The sequence below is a fragment of the Triturus cristatus genome, chromosome 6, assembly GCF_964204655.1.
Source record: "Triturus cristatus chromosome 6, aTriCri1.1, whole genome shotgun sequence".
Lineage (NCBI taxonomy): Eukaryota > Metazoa > Chordata > Amphibia > Caudata > Salamandridae > Triturus > Triturus cristatus.
The window spans coordinates 78132231-78144911 of record NC_140589.1 but is presented as its reverse complement, the minus strand read 5'-3'; positions in this window follow the sequence as shown (position 1 = coordinate 78144911).

The window sequence follows — 12681 nt, the reverse complement described above, 5'->3', positions numbered from 1 at the left end:
TAGCCCTCCCCTGTAAGCAAGCTACCCAATTGAATACCATTAAAACATTGGAATTGATTATGATGTATTATGGTGTGCCATTCCAAATTCAATCTGATAATGCATCCCATTTTCGTGGAAGATTGGTACAGGAATTCTGTGTGGAAAACAATATTGAATGGGTATTTCATATCCCATACTATCCACAGGCCTCGGGTCTTGTGGAGAGGTTGAATGGCCTGCTGAAGGAGCAACTGCGTAAATTGACTGATGACAAGTATAAGAATTGGCGAGACTTTTTGCCCCAAGCGCTATTAATTTTGAATAACCGTCCTTTTCTAAATGCTGAATCTCCACTTATGCGTTTGTTTCCTCCGAATGTTAATGCTCAGCCTAATGAAATCAGAGAGACTGTGATGTACTGGGAAATTACTCCCGGAGCTTTGGCTCCATGTAGAGCGACCCCAGGGTCGGCAGGTTTAGACTTGCATGCCATGGATGACACCGTTATAAAAAGTAAGGATCGGGTCATCATTGCTACCGGCGTTGGTGTTCATATACCACCTGGGAATTTCGGATTAATCGCCCCTAGATCGGGGCTGGCTGTAAAAGGCATTCAGGTGCTTGGAGGAATCATTGACAGTGATTATCAGGGAGAGATTAAGGTGCTCCTGCTGAATAGCAGTGAGGTGGACTTACTGATACATCAAACTGACCGAGTGGCTCAATTACTCATAATGCCTGTTTTCAGTGGTGAGATCACAAAAGGCACTGCCCCAACGTTGCTAACTGTACGAGGCCAGAAAGGTTTTGGCTCTACAGATAACCCTGGGGCCAGGGTTTGGGTGCAGTCGCCTAAGAATCCCCCTGAACAAGCAGAGGTCATTGCCACCGGTCACGATAATACCATTTTAGTTATGAGACCAGGGAAAGATAGCTGGGAAGCGGTCCCGGCTGACAAATGTTACTTACGAGAATGAATAATGCCTGTATTTGATTCTCTTTCAGATCATTCTTTGGACTGTTGCTGCAGGATGTGTCGGCGTCGGACTATTTTTGGGTTGGTTCGACGAGAGAGGAGGGATGCCGTCAACCCGGGATGAGTTACGCACCCAAGTGTCGCGTTCCTTCGCTGCGTGGGATTCGCCATCGAACTTTTGGACCTCACTGGCGAAGAGGGTGACTGATGCCCCTCACTTCTGTTTGACACCGATGAGATCTGTACACGACATCCTAGCAACCTGCCTGGTTGCTGTCCCTGCTTCGCTTGAAACTCTGACTCATATTTTCAACATTTCAAAGGCTCGCCCCAATGTTCTTCTGGGTGATTTCGCTACCCATGTGTATTGCCCCTTGTGTACTGAAATGCCAGACCAGATACCCCCCATCCAGTCCCAAATAGTTACCTATAATATCACACAAGGAGATTTGTGTTTTTTCCTTACGTGTAATCCTAGTGCGATTTCTGAATGTCTGCGTCTAAAATTGAAAGGTGCTACTTCCTTTACCCTTCATGAGCGAACTTTGTGCTTTCAAAGGACACCGAAAACATGTACTTCTGTCCAGAACAATATGACTTGCAAGAGTCTGGTAGTTACCCCCAGTCATTATCGCACGATGTTACTACCTGCCGGATGGCTTTTCTCATGTGGTAATACTTCCTGGCCATATGTCCCCGCAAATATTTCTGGAGGCCCTTGTGCCATTACGAGACTCAGTTTACTGATGTTCTCGTCACATCCGAATGCCAATTCTCGTGTGATTCGAGATACAGTGATGTTACAGGAGGATTGTGACTCGTCTTTGCATTTATATTCCAAGTCTGAATACCTTAGCCTGGCTATTTCAATTATTGGTGTTCCTGCTTTGGCGGTTTATAATGCCAAATCTATTGGGAAAATGGCCTGCTGGATGGTGAAATCCATTAATCATACTTCTACAGTCCTGTCTGACATGCTATTAGACGCCCAGGGTGAACGCAGGGCTATCTTGCAAAATCGAGCGGCCATTGATTATCTTTTGCTTAAACATGGACACGATTGTTCTGATTTTGAGGGTCTTTGTTGTTTTAACTTGTCTGATCATACACAATCCATTCGTGCTCATATTGACAAGTTACATGACTTGACGGAAGAAGTTAGAAAACACATTGATCAGGGCTGGTTTGACTGGCTCTTTAATTGGTTGCCTGATTTACACATGTTACGTCAAATATTAGGAGGTATTCTGATTACTATCGCTGTTTTGATTTCTATCTGTTGTTTTATTCTGTGTATTCCTTCACTACTTCAATTCTGCACACTTGGTACTAGACATAGATCAGTTAGTTTTGTTTCATATTATTCTTCCACCGATGTTAGTTCTGTTTAATGAATGTATAATAGACTGAAGTCAAGGGTGAAATGTACTGCTCGATTTTCCCGGCCTTTTTGTGTTAAAGGGTGACTAGTGTGACTTCAGTCTCTTACCATCCAAGTCTAAGGGTTAGAATAGTGAATGGAGCCTATTTACTAGGCACTTTGACATGATCCTGTGTTCTTCCCCATAGATCAGGGCTTGCACACATAGCCTAGGGGATAGATTCGTTAGTATTAGGGATAACCTGTCCTGTAGTGAGGGTATTTCATGGAGCCGTGCTGAATTCAGGCCTGGTAGGCCTCAAACGGGAGAGACTCCATCTTTCTTTCTGCCCCGACAGCTTGAGATGCTTCTAGGTTAAGGGTAATGTTTTAGTTATGAGGTGTTATTCGCTTGGAGAGAACCGGTTCAGGCCGGCCCTTATCGAAGGATTGTATTTTTCTTCATGCCGAAGACACTACATCAGGCCGGCCGGCTGGGAACGTGTCCTTGGTACGGGGAGGTACAAGAATTTGGTGGGCGGCAGGTTACGGGCCGGAATTTTCCATGAGGAAATGCACCTCTATATTAGTGAAAGTCTGAGGCAGATACTGGCACTTATTTCAATCCATAGGCGGCATCTAGCCGTTAGCAGTAAAGCTACTACTTATTCCAGGGAAGACAGATGACAAACTTAAGGACGGAGAAAAACCGAGGAGCAGATACTCTTCTAGCAGAATAGCCAGAGAGGAGAGAGTAGCCGATGAGGAAGAGGTCCCAGTGACTCGGAGAAGGGAGAAGGGAACAGATCCGTGACTGCGGAGGTGTTACTTCCAGGCGAGCCGAGGCACAGACGAGGAGGGAACCTAGATGACCATTGAGTGCAGGCTACACACGACTAAGGTGATGTTGACCCCTTTCTTATTAGAGTGTACAACCTAATCTTTCACTTTTCTTTGCAGGATATGTGTTATATAGTAATGTTATGTGATTGCGTATGTAATGAGTAATAAAGTACCCAGTTTGTAGTGAATCAACATATGCTGCGTGTTCTTGTATAAGAGGGTAGCCTATCCTTCTAGTCAGCTGTGACTTGATATGAACAGATGTTAACCCTGATCAGGTAAGTGGTAACTGAATAAGGGAGAGAGGAGCCCCTCGAACCGGAGAACAGGTTGTGCTCAACTGGCAGTCCTTGTGTGATCTGATAAATAGTAAAACTGATTTCCTTGTTGTATGTTATGGTAATCATAGGGTGAAATTGTACTGAGGCTGCTCTGGGTAGGAAGTCCTGGGTCCGTCTGGGACCGCGAGGCTGAGGCTGCCGTCTGGGTAGGAAGTCCTGGGTCCGTCTGGGACCGCGAGGCTGAGGCTGCCGTCTGGGTAGGAAGTCCTGGGTCCGTCTGGGACCGCGAGGCTGAGGCTGCCGTCTGGGTAGGAAGTCCTGGGTCCGTCTGGGACCGCGAGGCTGAGGCTGCCGTCTGGGTAGGAAGTCCTGGGTCCGTCTGGGACCGCGAGGCTGAGGCTGCCGTCTGGGTAGGAAGTCCTGGGTCCGTCTGGGACCGCGAGGCTGAGGCTGCCGTCTGGGTAGGAAGTCCTGGGTCCGTCTGGGGCCGCGAGGCTGAGGCTGCCGTCTGGGTAGGAAGTCCTGGGTCCGTTTGGGACCGCGAGGCTGAGGCTGCCGTCTGGGTAGGAAGTCCTGGGTCCGTCTGGGATCGCGAGGCCGCCACTTGTATTATAGGAGGTCTAGATACATATATATATATATATATAGTAGGAATTCCCTGTCCTTAGGTGGTATATACATGTGGTTACTTGTTGTGAATAGGCCCTAGGGAGAGGGTAACGTTCTGGCTGGGTTAGAGAGGCTCTGCTGAGCGGGTTCTATCTGATCCGAAGACCCAAGCAGAACACTGTCCTAATGCTTGTTTGTTATAGCTTTCTTTTTGTTATGGGGGAGCGGGACATAAATAACGGGGGAGTGGAGGATGGAAAACAGTAATTTTTTATAACACGAGCAGCGGGCGGACACTAGGGGAGAATCAACAGATGCCAGATTCCCAGGGCAGACTGAGGTGGTGCTGAGTGATGCTGAGGTGGTGGTTCACTGGTGCAGAAGTGATACTTAGATGATGCTGAATGATACTCAGGTGGTGGTGAGTGGTGGTGAGCTGCTGCGGAGGTGATGCTGATTCATACTGAGGTGGTGCTGAGTGATGCTGTGATGGTGGTGCTGAGCTGGTGCTTAGGTCGTGTTGAGTGATGCTGAGTTGGTGCTGTGCTGAGGTGATGCTGAGCTGCTGCTGAGTCATGTACCCAGAGGCAGCTGGGGCAACACGGACTAGACTGCTGAATAGAGTGCAGATGTAGGAAAACCAGCTGGAGCTATCGTCCGTCGCATTTAACAGCGGCTTCACATGAAGACCTATGGGGTGCCACCAGGTATTGAAGAGCTATACAATTACTACACACTGGGCCATGCAGTCCGGTTCAGGAAGACGTGCTCGCCTCAGGAAGCATTTATGGACACAGTCTAAGGCTTTTTAACATACAGACAGAAATACAAGTGCCTCGATGCAAGTCAACAGCACTACAGCAGTTTGTGTGTGACTGCATCACTACAGTATGGAACAGCCTGAAAAATCAACGTTTGGGGCAAATTATCCTTAAAACAAAAAGATGACAGTTTTAACACACCTCCCGCTGTAAACTGTGCACTGAATTTACAAAAGCCTGATTGCTTGAGCAGGCATGAACCTTGCTATATGTGAGTTCAGGCTGTCTCCGAAGCACCAAACCAGTAGAGATCTGTTCATGGACGGTGACGCTTCAGTGCGTTGCACTGCAGTCTATAGGGGGACTCTGGAGACGTTCCGCACATGCTTACAGTAGAGAAGGTGCTTGCTTCCCGTTAGACTAATAACTATCTTTAGTTGTTGGCCTGCCCCTAGACAGCATTATTAAACGGGATGACGGTTTCACATACTGGCCTATTTGTTATGTCCAGAGGGCAGAGAATTCAATAATATGCAATATATGAACACAGATGTATAGGTAGGGACAGTTAGTGAGTTAGTGTCAGTCAAATAGACACAAAAGGCACTTTTCCTTCAAAAAGCCGAGCATGTTCCCATATCAAGTAATAGCTTTAACCTTTATCGCCAATATATCGTGTTCTAGCACGGGTTAGAAAAAAAGCAAAAAAAACACAAGATGCCACTCACTTAAAAAACAGTCAATGTGTTTAACAATGCTAATTGTTATGCATATATTTTGCTGGTCCCTGAGGGTGAAATGGTTACATGAGATTATGAACAGCATATAACGTGTCCAGAATAACAGCGTAAATAAAAGTGTGTTTGCTGCATGTGGTTTCTGATCCAGTAAGTATCGACTGCCTTCCTAACACAAAAACTTTTTTAAAACAAATTAAAGTTCATGAGTTTCAGCATTTAACTAAGACGTCCTGTGCAAAGCCAGTTTCCCAAACCTTGTCAGAAGCCAAAAGTTTCAATTTCAACCAAGCATCTTGTCGACGCTGTAATTTTAACATTCCTCACTTTGTTTTGTTTTACCCGTCATACATGCAAATTCCTTGCTATCCTTGTGCCTTCAAAGGAAAGTAAGCCCAGTCTCATTACTCTACTGTGCCTGCCGTTTCCAGAAAAACAGCAATGTCCATGGTGCACTGCAGACTGCATGTATAAGATATATTCCTGCATTGCGGACAGAGAAAGGAGGGGGAAACCAAAGCTCAGAGGAAGTTCCAGGGAAGAGAGGGGGGATGGAGCAGGATTGCACTTTACAAGTATGTGCTCCTTGCCCGGTAGCGCTCACATCCCACCACATGGCGACTGTGGTAAAATGTTTCGGACCCATACTCCCAGTGGCTCCATGAGTCCGGCAGACATCACCATACCCTAACCTATCCTCACCTAGCAAAGTCCCAATCATGCTGGCAGCTCCCTCATTAGTTTCCCATTACTGGTAACCAGGGCTTTAAGTGGGAAAAAAAGCTGGGGGTGCTCTAAAAGGGGCGTGATAAATTTCTTGAAAGGGTGTGGCCTATCCGAGTAGGGGCGTGGTCTAAATCAAGATAACTAGCATTGTGTGCTTAAGAAAATCATGAAGTCGCATCCAGCAAAGGATAATAAAATAAACAAAAAGGTATATTTATTAAGTATAAGCCATAAAATACCAAACACTTTAAAAAACATGTAAAAATTATTTACATTACTTAGAAATCTATTGAAGGATTTCCCAAAACCCTTGAAGATATTCAGTGTGTTTGTTTTGCTGGGGTTTCTCACAACAATTTTCTTCAGCAGACCTTCTACCTTTTGCAAGCCAACTCTTTACATCCAGCTTTGGGTCAAATGTTTCAAATGGAGGACCATTGAGTTTTATCCATAGGCAGGAAGAAATGGTCTCTACAAGAAGAGAGGCCCTTGTTGGAAAAGCAATTAAGTTCATTGCGCTGAAACCTCTCTCGCAATTCGCATTACTTGCTGGCAGGGTTTCCATGCAAACTACTAACTTTTTTTAATGCTTCAGGGGTTTTCTTTCCACCAAAAGCTTTGAAAAGTCTAAAAGCTTGGATAGTATCTCTTGCTGGCAGCTGAAACTCTGAACACAGTTTCTGGATCTCTGTTTCACCATAAAGAATGCATCTATCACCAGAAAGCAAGTTGCCTGCATCTAGCACACTGAAGCTGGCTATAAGTTCTTTCTCAGAATCCGGGGCACATCGTTTATTGATATTTACAGACTTTGGTAAAACTGATTTTGATTAAGGGCATTACTTCTACCATGGAAAAGAGGAACATTCTTGAGTTTGCCCTCGTCAACTGCTCTCTGAGTCGCAGAAGCAAACTCCCCTTGTGAGTCCTTCATTGCTCTAAATATACGTACTTGACTAACCAAAAGTCTGTGGGCATTAACAATTGTAATGTCCCTCCTCTGTAAGGAGAGTGATAAGTCTTTGAGCTCTTGAAGTGCATCACACATTACCCCCAAATCTCTGATAAAAGAAAAGGATGTAAGCTTCTTCAAGAGACCTTCATACTTACACCGGTCTCTTATGGGTCTGGATGGGTCTTTAGAAGCATTCTCAAAATGTTTGCACAAGGCAGGGAAGCAGATCCAAACAGCTTTCACAGATCTGTAACTGGATGCTACCCATCTAGTATCAAGCATTTTCCCCATCTTCTGAAGCTGTACACATAGCTCGCTGGCGGCCAGATTTAGCTCTCTCTGGTTTTTTGGTGACATGCTGTATGTGGCATACAATGAGTCCATGAAAATCTTGAAGTGATTGACCCCGGCAACCTCATCAACTGTATCTGCCACAGCAAGTTCTAGTCGGTGAGCCAAACAGTGTCATGTCAGTACAAGATTTGGAAATTCTGATTTCAGCAATGCTACTACTCCTCCTCTTTTACCAAACATTACTGCTGCTCCATCTGAACACACTGCAATAAAGATATCATGTAGCAGACTTTTTGTGAGTCCAACTTTTTTGAAGTAGCTTAGGAGAGCTGTCTTTACGCCAAGGGCATTTGTTTCTGCCAGCTCCAGAAGGCCAAAATAGATGGTCACTGGGGTACTTTCATTTCCAAAAATGCCATGGAGGTAGATGACAAACAAAAACCGGGACGTCTGGTCACCCTACCTTTGACCTTTGAGGCCCGAAAATAGAGCCCCCTAGAGACCCCTTTCGAGGCCCCCCCCCAAAAAAACTGGGGGTGCTCAGACCCCCACAAACCCCCCCACTTAAAACCCTGCTGTTAAAGTTGTAAGCAGCACCACTGGCCCATTAAGTACCACGGGCGCAGTTGCTGCTTTAACGGGCACCAGAGAGGCAGTGGAACCAGATGTCGGTGCCAATGATGCCATTTTGGAAGTAATAGATACAACAAAACGCCACTCTTGCGATAGGCTGTTAGGAGCGTGACACACTGAACTGGAAGGCTGATTGGCTCATGCCAGTCCTCCATATGAACACCACCTCAACGGTATCTTAAGAGGAAAAAGATGTCCATGTTCTATAGGTGTTTCTGGTAAAGGCTTCAATCCTGTATGTGGATCAAGGACTAAATGTTGGTTCAAAATTCACTTTAGAGACCAGAAGGGATGTAATACAAAAAAATAATCCTCACACACATCACAAAAGCGCATATTTTTTTTTACAAAAAGATGTGGTTTGTAATTCAGGGAAGGCACAGTTAAGAGTTAGACGCTTGTGGTAAATAAAATATTATTACCGGGACTGAATTTCATACTGGATCTTAAACAAAATAGCTCAGAATAATAAGAGGCAGAATCCGTGGTATAAGAGGTTTCTGAATGGGCTTTATTCAAAATGGCCGACTCGAGTGGCGGCCTTCAGGTTCCGTCACCATGAAGGTTCAGGAAGTGAAGTACGATATTTTATTGACAGGAAATTGCTTTTATAGAACATACATTACAATGAAACAAATGTAGAAGGCGTAACAATTGATAAGAGAAACGACATTGCTAATACGTAACCGAAACTAGGCGTAATTAGGAATAAAAAGAAACATGATTGGTTATGATTTCATGCATAGGTGGATCTATAAGATAATACTTGGCAGAGATGCGCGCGCAGCAGTATGACGTGTAATTGACGTGCAACTAGGGGGTGAAGGGGACTTGACATTTAGCTCTACATGTGGAGACAAAAAGTCTGGGGGGTCAAGTCAACCTAATCCCAAATCATATCTAACATCCTATGTTTAAAGAACTATGTTATCCTCAAGGAAGGACTCTCGGACAAAATCTATTCTATACTGACTGTGTGTGCGTGCACAAGCGTCTAAGTATCTATATGAGATGCAAGAGGCAGAAAACTTTCCATGGCAACTGGGCTATGAATTACTTGCATGAGGACAGAGAAGCCAAAACCCTTTGCTCGGGAGCTAAAGGAAATGTTTACCTAAATCACTAGACAGGAATGCATCGGCTGAATAGCAAAGTAGATAATTCGAAGGTGAAATACAGCTTCTTGGCAGGCAGGCGAAACTGGCCGAGGCAGGCACCGTTAGCTGCACAGGAAATAGGACAAAGTTCATGGATACAGATGCGAGCTCAAGCTAACGCTTGTCAGAGGCAGAGAGCAGGGAAAGAATTCAATGGCAGAATCGGGCCTACTTCGCCTGAACTGTAAAAATAAAGTAACTTAGCCATATAAAGTCGGTGGCCTTTCCTACTTAGGAATCGAATATCCAGCCCATTAATGGCGGATCTGACAGAGGACATGTTGACGGTGGACGCACATTTGTTTGCGTCTTCGAAACTGGAACTGGAGGGAACATACATGTGCTTGTAACATGCATATAGAACCGTTGGGGTCCAAGATAGGGGACATAACTGATCAGGAAAATCCACATTTCCACATTCCCTCCTTGTCCCCTACTTGCCCGTTAAGAAACATCAATCTTCATTAATCCATCGATTTGCTCATGGAGCATCATTTCTTCTTCTTTCTTCTTCCGTGATCTTGAGCGAAAACCTTGATGTGGAATACACGATGTGGCACACAGACCACAAATCGCTGGTCCACATTGCAGGCATAAACAGCAACTGAAGAGTATAAGAAGGCCAATACCTAGGAAGGATAGAACTCTCCATCCCCAGGCTGATATCACACTCCAAAACCACCCGGACCAAGTCCAAGTACCTGGATTCTCGTGTATCTGGCTCACAATCTTATGAAGGCGTGTTATAGCTTTATATACAGATGGCGAATTTTCTGGTATGAATACGCAGCAGCTGGATCCGATGACCCTACAAGCTCCGCCCCTATCGGCCAGGATGACGTCAAGGACAAGCCGATTTTGAAGAACAACAATTCTCATCACTGATTGTTCCTCTGTCAGATTGCCTAGGGCGGCTATAGTTTCATTCACTACAGCTTCAAGAGTCTTGGTTAGTCTACGTATCAGTTTACTATTTGAAATTGTACCTATATATGGAAAAATACCTTTATTGAAATCTACATACTTGTCCCATGCTGTCTCAGTATAATCGACAACTGGGAGATCTCTTCGCTCTCTATTGTGTACTAAATGAACATTTCGATAATAATCAGGAGGAGCTAAGAAAACAGGTGGCAAAAGGAATGCTATGTAACAGGTACCATCCCAGTCTGGTGGTAGACCCATGTATGCAGTCTGACCACATATGAAGTAGGAGTGGCGTGAAGCTCTAAATGAAGATTTTCCTTCATCACTAAATTCTACTGTAATGGTGCATTTGCTATGGCCCATATGTATGGAACCAATTTTTCTAATACATAATTCACCCTTAACTGGAAATACTGACATGGTGGGTAAAATTAGCTCAACTTCGGATTCGACATTCAGAATCATGAGATTAGGTGTAAAATTACCTAATCTATATACTTCGTTTTCTAGATCCGTTCCTGTTCTACTGGGGTGACCCTCCTTGTCAGGGTAACAGACTTTGTATAACACTATATTCAGATTTCCCCATATCCAATGATGTTGATAAACTGCTGTATCTGAATCTATAGAATTGATTAAACTGAACCATGCTCCACAGGAGCCATTATGTGTGAACGGATGTGGAAAGAAAGGCAGAACTCCTTTGTTATTCTGATATGGAGGGAGTCGGCCACACACCCAACAATTCGTAGCATTACTAGTTTGATGGGAATGATGCAACATACTAATGAAAGTGTTATTACGCAGCGCAAGTCTATAGGACAATTCATGTGGGGGTAGGTCACTAAAAGAATGTTCGTCGGTTACATTGAAAACATGTTTAGAAACGGGATAATACATATGCAACAATATGCTTGCAGTAATTATTATAAAACTCAAGAAAAACAAAATTAATAAGGTCACAATACAGTGGCTACGCAGTAATTTGCAGTAAGCGTGTCGTTTCAATATTGTTCTGGATTGGTCATGATTCAGACCCAAGGGATACATGTCGGGGACAGATTCAACCGCTTCACCTTGGAGAGGACTTAAACAATCAAATCGTTCGACAGCTTGGATCTGGATCTGAGTTTCAGTTTATAGAGTTCGGTGCTACTGGCCTCAGCCAAAGGTAGCTTTGAGTCAATGGGGGAAGACACACGGGGAGGACTGTTTATATCGGAAGGAAGTCCATGAAATTTCTTGATGTGGCTGGAATGGACCCAGCCCTTCCTGCCCTCGATCTTCACAGCTGTCCTTGTCGTCAGCAGGACCAACTTAGGAGTCTTCCACCTGGGCTCCAGCTGAGTCTTTCGGTCGAAATTCCTGACAAGGACGAAATCGCCGGGGATTACGTCATGGGGTTTCACCTCAGTGTTGTCAGGAAAAGCTGCGACTACCTGTGAACGACAAGATTGTAGTGCAGACATCAAGGAAGCCAGGTAATCTGTCAGCATATTACAGTCAACATCAGTTATTTTACGGGGTATAGGCGTCCCCCACATATTCGGTGGTCTGCCAAAGATCACCTCATAAGGGGATAGCCCTGTTCGAGAGTGTGCTACCATTCTCATGTAAAACAATGCAACTGGTAAGGCTACTATCCAGTCAACACCTTTCTCCTGACATATTTTAGACAATCTGATTTTTAAAAGTTGATTATGTCGTTCCACGAGACCTGCTGCCTCGGGGTGTCGGACACAATGAAATTTCCACTGATATCCTAGCAAGAGTGAAACATGTTTCATTAATTCGGATGAGAAAGGCTGGCCGTTATCTGAATATACAACACGTGGTAAACCATACCGTGGGAAGAATTCTCGAACTAGCTGCTTGGCAGTAGTCGGGGCAGTGTAATCTGATACTGGGTATGCTTCAGTCCACCGGGAAAGAGCACAGACAACTACGAGAACATATTTGAATCCTCGACATCGTTCCATCTGGATGTAATCCATCTGGAGGACTTCAAAAGGATGGTCAGGAGGCTGAAATCCACCCTGCTCTACGGGAACACTCTTTCCTGGGTTAAACTGACAACATATCATACAGGTACGGACTTTTTGTTTAGCTGCTGCTCGTAAATGTTTGTTGAACCAAATGTGCTGAATGCTGTCTAGCATAGCTTTCTCTCCTAAATGTGCTGGACTGTGAATTGTAGCTATAACCGCTTGGACCATGGAATCAGGAAGAAACCACACAGATTTCTCCTTCGTCATCCATCCTTGATCTGTCTGGATCCCTCCTAGTTCAGTCCACTTCTTTATTTCTTCTGCTGTGGCATGTGTCTGTATGTCAATTACGTCAAGTGCGGGATCCTTAATCGTCATACACTGTGCTGGTGTCGGAACTATTGGCTTTGTCATGTCGGATGTACGAGTCTGAGCAGTCTGTTTAGCTGTTC